The sequence below is a fragment of the Salvelinus fontinalis genome, chromosome 42, assembly GCF_029448725.1.
Source record: "Salvelinus fontinalis isolate EN_2023a chromosome 42, ASM2944872v1, whole genome shotgun sequence".
NCBI classification, from domain to species: Eukaryota; Metazoa; Chordata; class Actinopteri; order Salmoniformes; family Salmonidae; genus Salvelinus; species Salvelinus fontinalis.
The window spans coordinates 18,019,844-18,026,817 of NC_074706.1; positions in this window are offsets into that span (position 1 = coordinate 18,019,844).

A 6,974-nucleotide genomic window follows, 5' to 3' on the forward strand; every position below is an offset into this window, starting at 1 on the left:
TTTTCAACAGAAGTTGGGTTTTGGAGAAACATCAGTGCATGGTTTGCAAGCAATGCAGCGGATGAAGGCGCGGCAAGAGCGTGGTGAACAGATAGATTTGTTATGGACAGCGAGGAAGAAGGAGTAGAGCCAAGTGTAGTGGGAAGATGTGTGTTGAAGAGGAATGGCTCCGAGTACAAACCGTGACATTTTGGAAGAAAGTGGATCCCTGCCGTTTGGCTGATCCATAAGTTGGGTACTGTTAAATCGATAAAGGTAGCTGGAAGTGGACTTGTGGTGATTTTCTGTATTTCTTATGTCCAGAGGGAGAAGATCTGTGACTTGCTTTGCTCTCCGGAGCAGGGCGTCTTTGAAAGTAGTGATTACTGGGGAGGCGTTGAGGTGGAGTAAGTGAAATTGGAAATTCCCTGTGACTATGACGCCCACCGTTTGGTGCGACGCAGACCCGGTGGCGAGCGTGGTGAAACTTATAAATGGGGTGCTGACAGACAATCACTTATAGAGCTTTGATCAGAACGGCAATTGATTATTGGTGCATATAGTGGCTTGCGAAAGTATTCACCCCCTTGGCATTTTTCCTATTTTGTTGCCTTACAACCTGGAATTAAAATTGATTTTTGGGGGGGTTGTATCATTTGATTTACACAACATGCCTACCACTTTGAAGATGCAAGATATTTTTAAATGTGAAACAAACAATAAATATGACAAACTGAAAACGTGCATAACTATATATCCCCCCCCCCCCCCAAAAAAAAACTAAAAACTTGAGCATGCATAACTATTCACCCCCCCAAAGATAATACTTTGTAGAGCCACCTTTTGCAACAATTACAGCTGCAAGTCTCTTGGGGTATGTCTCTATAAGCTTGGCACATATAGCCACTGGGATTTTTGCCCATTCTTCAAGGCAAAACTGCTCCAGCTTCTTCAAGTTGGATGGGTTCCGCTGGTGAACACCAATCTTTAAGTCAGACCACAGATTCTCAATTGGATTGAGGTCTGGGCTTTGACTAAGCCATTCCAAGACATTTAAATGTTTCCCCTTAAACCACTCGAGTGTTGATTTAGCAGTATGCTTAGGGTCATTGTCTTGCTGGAAGGTGAACCTCCATCCCAGTCTCAAATCTCTGGAAGGCTGAAACAGGTTTCCCTCAAGAATTTCCGGTATTTGGTGCCATCCACCATACCTTCAATTCTGACCAGTTTCCCAGTCCCTGCCGATGAAAAATCCCCACAGCATGATGCTGCCACCACCATGCTTCACTGTGGGGATGGTGTTCTCGGGGTGATGAGAGGTGTTGGGTTTGCGCCAGACATAGCATTTAGTATAGTCATAGCATTTAGTATAGTCAATAGTCTCATCTGACCATAGTATCTTCTTCCATATGTTTGGGGAGACTCCCATATGCCTTTTGGAAAACACCAAATGTGTTTGCTTATTTCTTTCTTTAAGCAATGGCTTTTTTCTGGCCACTCTTCAGTAAAGCCCAGCTCTGTGGAGTGTACGGCTTAAAGTGGTCCTATGGACAGATACTCCAATCTCCGCTGTGGAGCTTTGCAGCTCCATCAGGGTTATCTTTGGTCTCTTTGTTGCCTCTCTGATTAATGCCCTCCTTGCCTGGTCTGTGAGTTTTGGTGGGCGGCCCTTTATTGGCAGGTTTGTTGTGGTGCCATATTCTTTCCATTTTTTTTATAATGGATTTAATGGTGCTTCGTGGGATGCTCAAAGTTTCAGATATTTTTTTATAACCCAACCTTGATCTGTACTTCGCCACAACTTTGTCCCTGACCTGTTTGGAGTGCTCCTTGGCCTTCATGATGCCCCTTGCTCAGTGGGGTTGCAGACTCTGGGTTCTTCCAGAACAGGTGTATATATACTGAGATCATGTGACAGATCATGTGGCACTTAAATTGCACACAGGTAGACTTTTTTGAAACGAATTATCTTACTCCTGAAGGTAATTGGTTGCACCAGATCTTATTTACGGGCTTCATAGCAAAGGGGGTGAATACATATGCACGCAGGACTTTTTTGTTTTTTTTTTATTTATTTTTTATAAGTAATTTTTTTCATTTCACTTCACCAATTTGGACTATTTTGTGTATGTCCATTACATGAAATCCAAATTAAAATCTATTTAGATGACAGGTTGTAATGCAACAAAATAGGAAAAACGCCAAGGGGGATGAATACTTTTGCAAGATACTGTAGTTAATGGAACAGCGGGGAATACTTGGCTTCAGAGGCTGGACAGAATCCAGTATAGATCTTTAAGGATATGTACTGGTGCATTTAAATCAACACCTGTAAGTTCATTAGTAGTAGAGGCAGCAGCAGTTAGCTTATTGTGTTAGACCAGGGGTGTCACTCATTCCATGGAGGGCCTAGTGTCGGCGGGATACACATTTTTCCTTTCAATTAAGACCTAGACAACCAGGTGAGGGGCGTTTTTTACTAAATAGTGACCTTAATTCATTAGTCAAGTACAAGGGAGGAGCAGAAACCTGCAGACACTCGGTCCTCCGTGGAATGAGTTTTACAAAAAAAATATATATATTTTTGTATTTCACCTTTATTTAACCAGGTAGGCTAGTTGAGAACAAGTTCTCATTTGCAACTGCGACCTGGCCAAGATAAAGCATAGCAGTGTGAACAGACAACAACACAGAGTTACACATGAGGTAAACAATAAACAAGTCAATAACATAGTAAAAAAAAAGAGAATCTATATACAATGTGTGCAAAAGGCATGAGGTAGGCAATAAATCGAATAATTACAATTTAGCAGAGTAACACTGGAGTTGATAAATCATCAGATGATCATGTGCAAGTAGAGATACTGGTGTGCAAAAGAGCAGAAAAGTAAATAAATAAAAACAGTATGGGGGTGAGGTAGGTAAATTGGGTGGGCTATATACCGATGGACTATGTACAGCTGCAGCGATCGGTTAGCTGCTCAGATAGCAGATGTTTAAAGTTGTTGAGGGAGATAAAAGTCTCCAACTTCAGAGATTTTTGCAATTCGTTCCAGTCGCAGGCAGCAGAGAACTGGAAGGAAAGGCGGCCAAATGAGGTTTTGGCTTTAGGGATGATCAGTGAGATACACCTGCTGGAGCGCGTGCTACGGGTGGGTGTAGCCATCGTGACCAGTGAACTGAGATAAGGCGGCACTTTACCTAGCATAGCCTTGTAGATGACCTGGAGCCAGTGGGTCTGACGACGAACATGTAGCGAGGGCCAGCCGACTAGAGCATACAGGTCGCAGTGGTGGGTGGTATAAGGTGCTTTAGTAACAAAACGGATGGCACTGTGATAAACTGCATCCAGTTTGCTGAGTAGAGTATTGGAAGCTATTTTGTTGATGACATCGCCGAAGTCGAGGATCGGTAGGATAGTCAGTTTTACTAGGGTAAGTTTGGCGGCGTGAGTGAAGGAGGCTTTGTTGCGAAATAGAAAGCCGACTCTAGATTTGATTTTGGATTGGAGATGTTTGATATGAGTCTGGAAGGAGAGTTTGTAGTCTAGCCAGACACCTAGGTACTTATAGATGTCCACATATTCTAGGTCGGAACCGTCCAGGGTGGTGATGCTAGTCGGGCGGGCGGGTGCAGGCAGTGAACGGTTGAAAAGCATGCATTTGGTTTTACTAGCGTTTAAGAGCAGTTGGAGGCCACAGAAGGAGTGTTGTATGGCATTGAAGCTCGTTTGGAGGTTAGATAGCACAGTGTCCAAGGAAGGGCCAGAAGTATACAGAACGTGGGTTACACTGAAAAGCTATGAGGTCGGTCATCTCACTGCTACTGCTCTAGATGGCTGTTGGGAATATACTAGTAGACAAGGCAGGGGTTTTGGATGGACAGTTGAAAAGCTTCCCGATGAGTGGTCTGAGGCAGTTGGAGGTTTAGCCCTTCGGTGGTCCTGTTGTTGGTCAGAAGTGAGTGATATAGGGGAACTTGTTGACAAAAAGACCCAGATAGTGGTCGTACAGGAGCAGGTGTTTACATTCCTCAATTTGATGTGGAGATGTATAGAAGACTAACAGATGATCTCTCAGTATACTCTTAACTTGTTTGCGATAGTAGCTGCCCTCCTGTGGGTGGAGGATGTTCAACTTGTCAGAATTGTAGTATACAATTGCCTGTCTGTATTGATTATTTTATCATCTGGCAAATCTATTAGGAGTGACCTACTATTGGAGGTATTAATGTATCATGAGAATCGAGAGACAGGGTGAAGAAGTGCAATTCTGCTGGGTCCCAGCCCATTCGGGAGTGAACGTGAATGAAATGGTAGACCAGGTAGCCAAAAAGGCTTTAAAACAAGATATATTTTATATTCGTGCTCCATTGTGTAGAGGTGAGGCCAAATGTAAGATTACATCCATTATGATGCATGTGGGACACAGAACCCAAGAGCCGGCATTTATATTCCCTCCAGAAAAAGGTTGTTGGACCGAGAGTCAAGGGTCAGATTAGGAAGGAAGAGGTGGTGTTTGCGCGATTGCATCTAGGACATTGTACATTGAACTTGTCATATTTGGTTGACAAGCACGTGAATAGTTTGTGTTCAGAGTGTATGCTCAATGAAACATTGAAGTGTGTGTTTATGTATTGTTGGAAATACCGCTATGTGGAAGAAAGGGAAAGATTGATGTATAGAGTTATTGAGGGTGGATGTGATGGGGGAGGTTCAGGTAGAAGTTAGTAGGGCTCTTTTTTATGTTCTTAGTAGTACAGGATTAGATAGGAGGGTTTAGTTTCTCTTAATGCTTGGTTCTTTATTAATTTCGTCTGTAAACTGTGATTGACTACACCCTCCAGTACAGTAGGCAGCGGCATGCACCTATTGACGTTTGTTTGCGGACCGCAGTAAAATTATGGAAGAAGATTAGCCCTCTTACAATGAAAACAAAATGTAACAGCAGAGATGCGTTCATTGACCGAGTATCGTATGAATGTGGTGTGGCGGGAAAGGCAGTTATCTCTTTAAAGTGCATTCAGAAAGTATTCAGACCACTTGACCTTTTCCACTTTCTTACGTTACAGCCTTATTCTAAACTGGATTCAATAGTTTTTCCCCCATTTTCAATCTACACACAATCTACATAATGACAAAGCAAAAACAGGTTTAGAAATTGCTAATGTATTAAAAATGAAATCTCATTTACGTGTGTAAGTATTCAGACCCTTTGCGTAGTACTTTGTTGAAGCCCCTTTAGCAGCGATTACAGCGTTGACTCTTCTTGGGTATGACGCCACAAGATTGGCACACCTGTATTTGGGGAGTTTCTCCCATTCTTCTCTGCAGATCCTCTCAAGCTCTGTCAGGTTGGATGGGGAGCATCGCTGCACAGCTATTTTCAGGTCTCTACAGAGATGTTAGATTGGGTTCAAGTCTGGGCTCTGGCTGGGACCCTCAAGAACATTCAGAGACTTGTCCCGAAATGCCATTCCTGCTTTGTCTTGGCTGTGTGCTTAGGGTAGTTGTCCTGTTGGAAGGTGAACCTTCACCCCAGTCTGAGGTCCTGAGCGCTCAGGAGCAGGTTTTCATCAAGGATCTCTCTGTACTTTGCTCCGTTCATCTTTCCCTCAATCCTGACTAGTTTCCCAGTCCCTGCCACTGAAAAAAAAAAACTAAATCTTGGTTTCATCAGAACAGTGAAAATCTTGTTTCTCGTGGTCTGAGAGTCTTTTAGGTACCTTTTGGCAAACTCCAAGTGGGCTATCATGCCTTTTACTGAGGAGTGGCTTCCGTCTGGCCACTTCACCATAAAGGGCTGATTGGTGGAGTGCTGCAGAGATATGTTTCCTTCTGGAAGGTTCTCCCATCTCCACAGAGGAACTCTGGAGCTCTGTCAGAGTGACCATCGGGTTCTTGGTCACCTCCCTGACCAAGGCCCTTCTCAATGATGGAGGCCACTGTGTTCTTTGGGTCCTTCAATGCTGCAGAAATGTTTTGGTACCCTTCCCCAGATCTGTGCCTTGACACAATTCTGTCTCAGAGCTCAACATACAATTCCTTTGACTCAAAATTCCTTCTTATTTGTATTATTTAACCTTTACTTAACTAGGCAAGACAGTTAAGAACAAATTCTTATTTACAATGACAAACCATAAACCTGACGACACTGGGCCAATCGTGCGCTGCCTTATGGGACTCCCAAACATGGCCGGTTGTGATACAGACCAGGATCGAACCAGGGTCGGTAGTGACACCTCTAGCACTGAGATGCAGTGCCTTAGACCGTTGCGCCACTCGGGAGCCCTCATGGCTTGGTTTTTTCACTGACTTGCATTGTCAACTGTGGGATCTTATATAGACAGGTGTGTGCCTTAACAAAAAGGCACACACCTCGTGTCCAATTATTTGAATTTACCACAGGTGGACTTCAATCAAGTTGTAGAAACATCTCAAGGATGATCAATGGAAACAGGATACACCTGAGCTCAATTTCAAGTCTCATAGCAAAGGGTCTGCATACGTATGTAAATAACGTATTTTTGTTGTTTATTTTTGATACAGTTGCAAAAAAAACTCCCATGTTTGATTGTAGGGAGGAATGCTGTAGGAATTCTTCATTTGGTGATACATTACTGTAGATATTGTTTTTCAATGGGACTGTACCCAGGGATTGCACTGTACCCAGGGGTTGCACATACTGTCTAGACAAACCCAGATGGGTTGCAACTTTTTATGTGTAAGAGATTAAGACAGCAGAAAAGAGGAAATACATCTGAGATTAGGATGGAGATTAAGAGGTATGGAATAGGTACAGTTGAAGTCGGAAGTTTACATACACTTTATCCAATTACATTTCAACTCAGTTTTTCACAATTCCTGATATTTAATCCTAGTAAAAATTCCCTGTTTTAGGTCAGTTAGGATCACAACTTTATTTTAAGAATGTGAAACGTCAGAATAATAGTAGAGAGAATGATTTACTTCAGCTTTAATTTCTTTCATCACATTC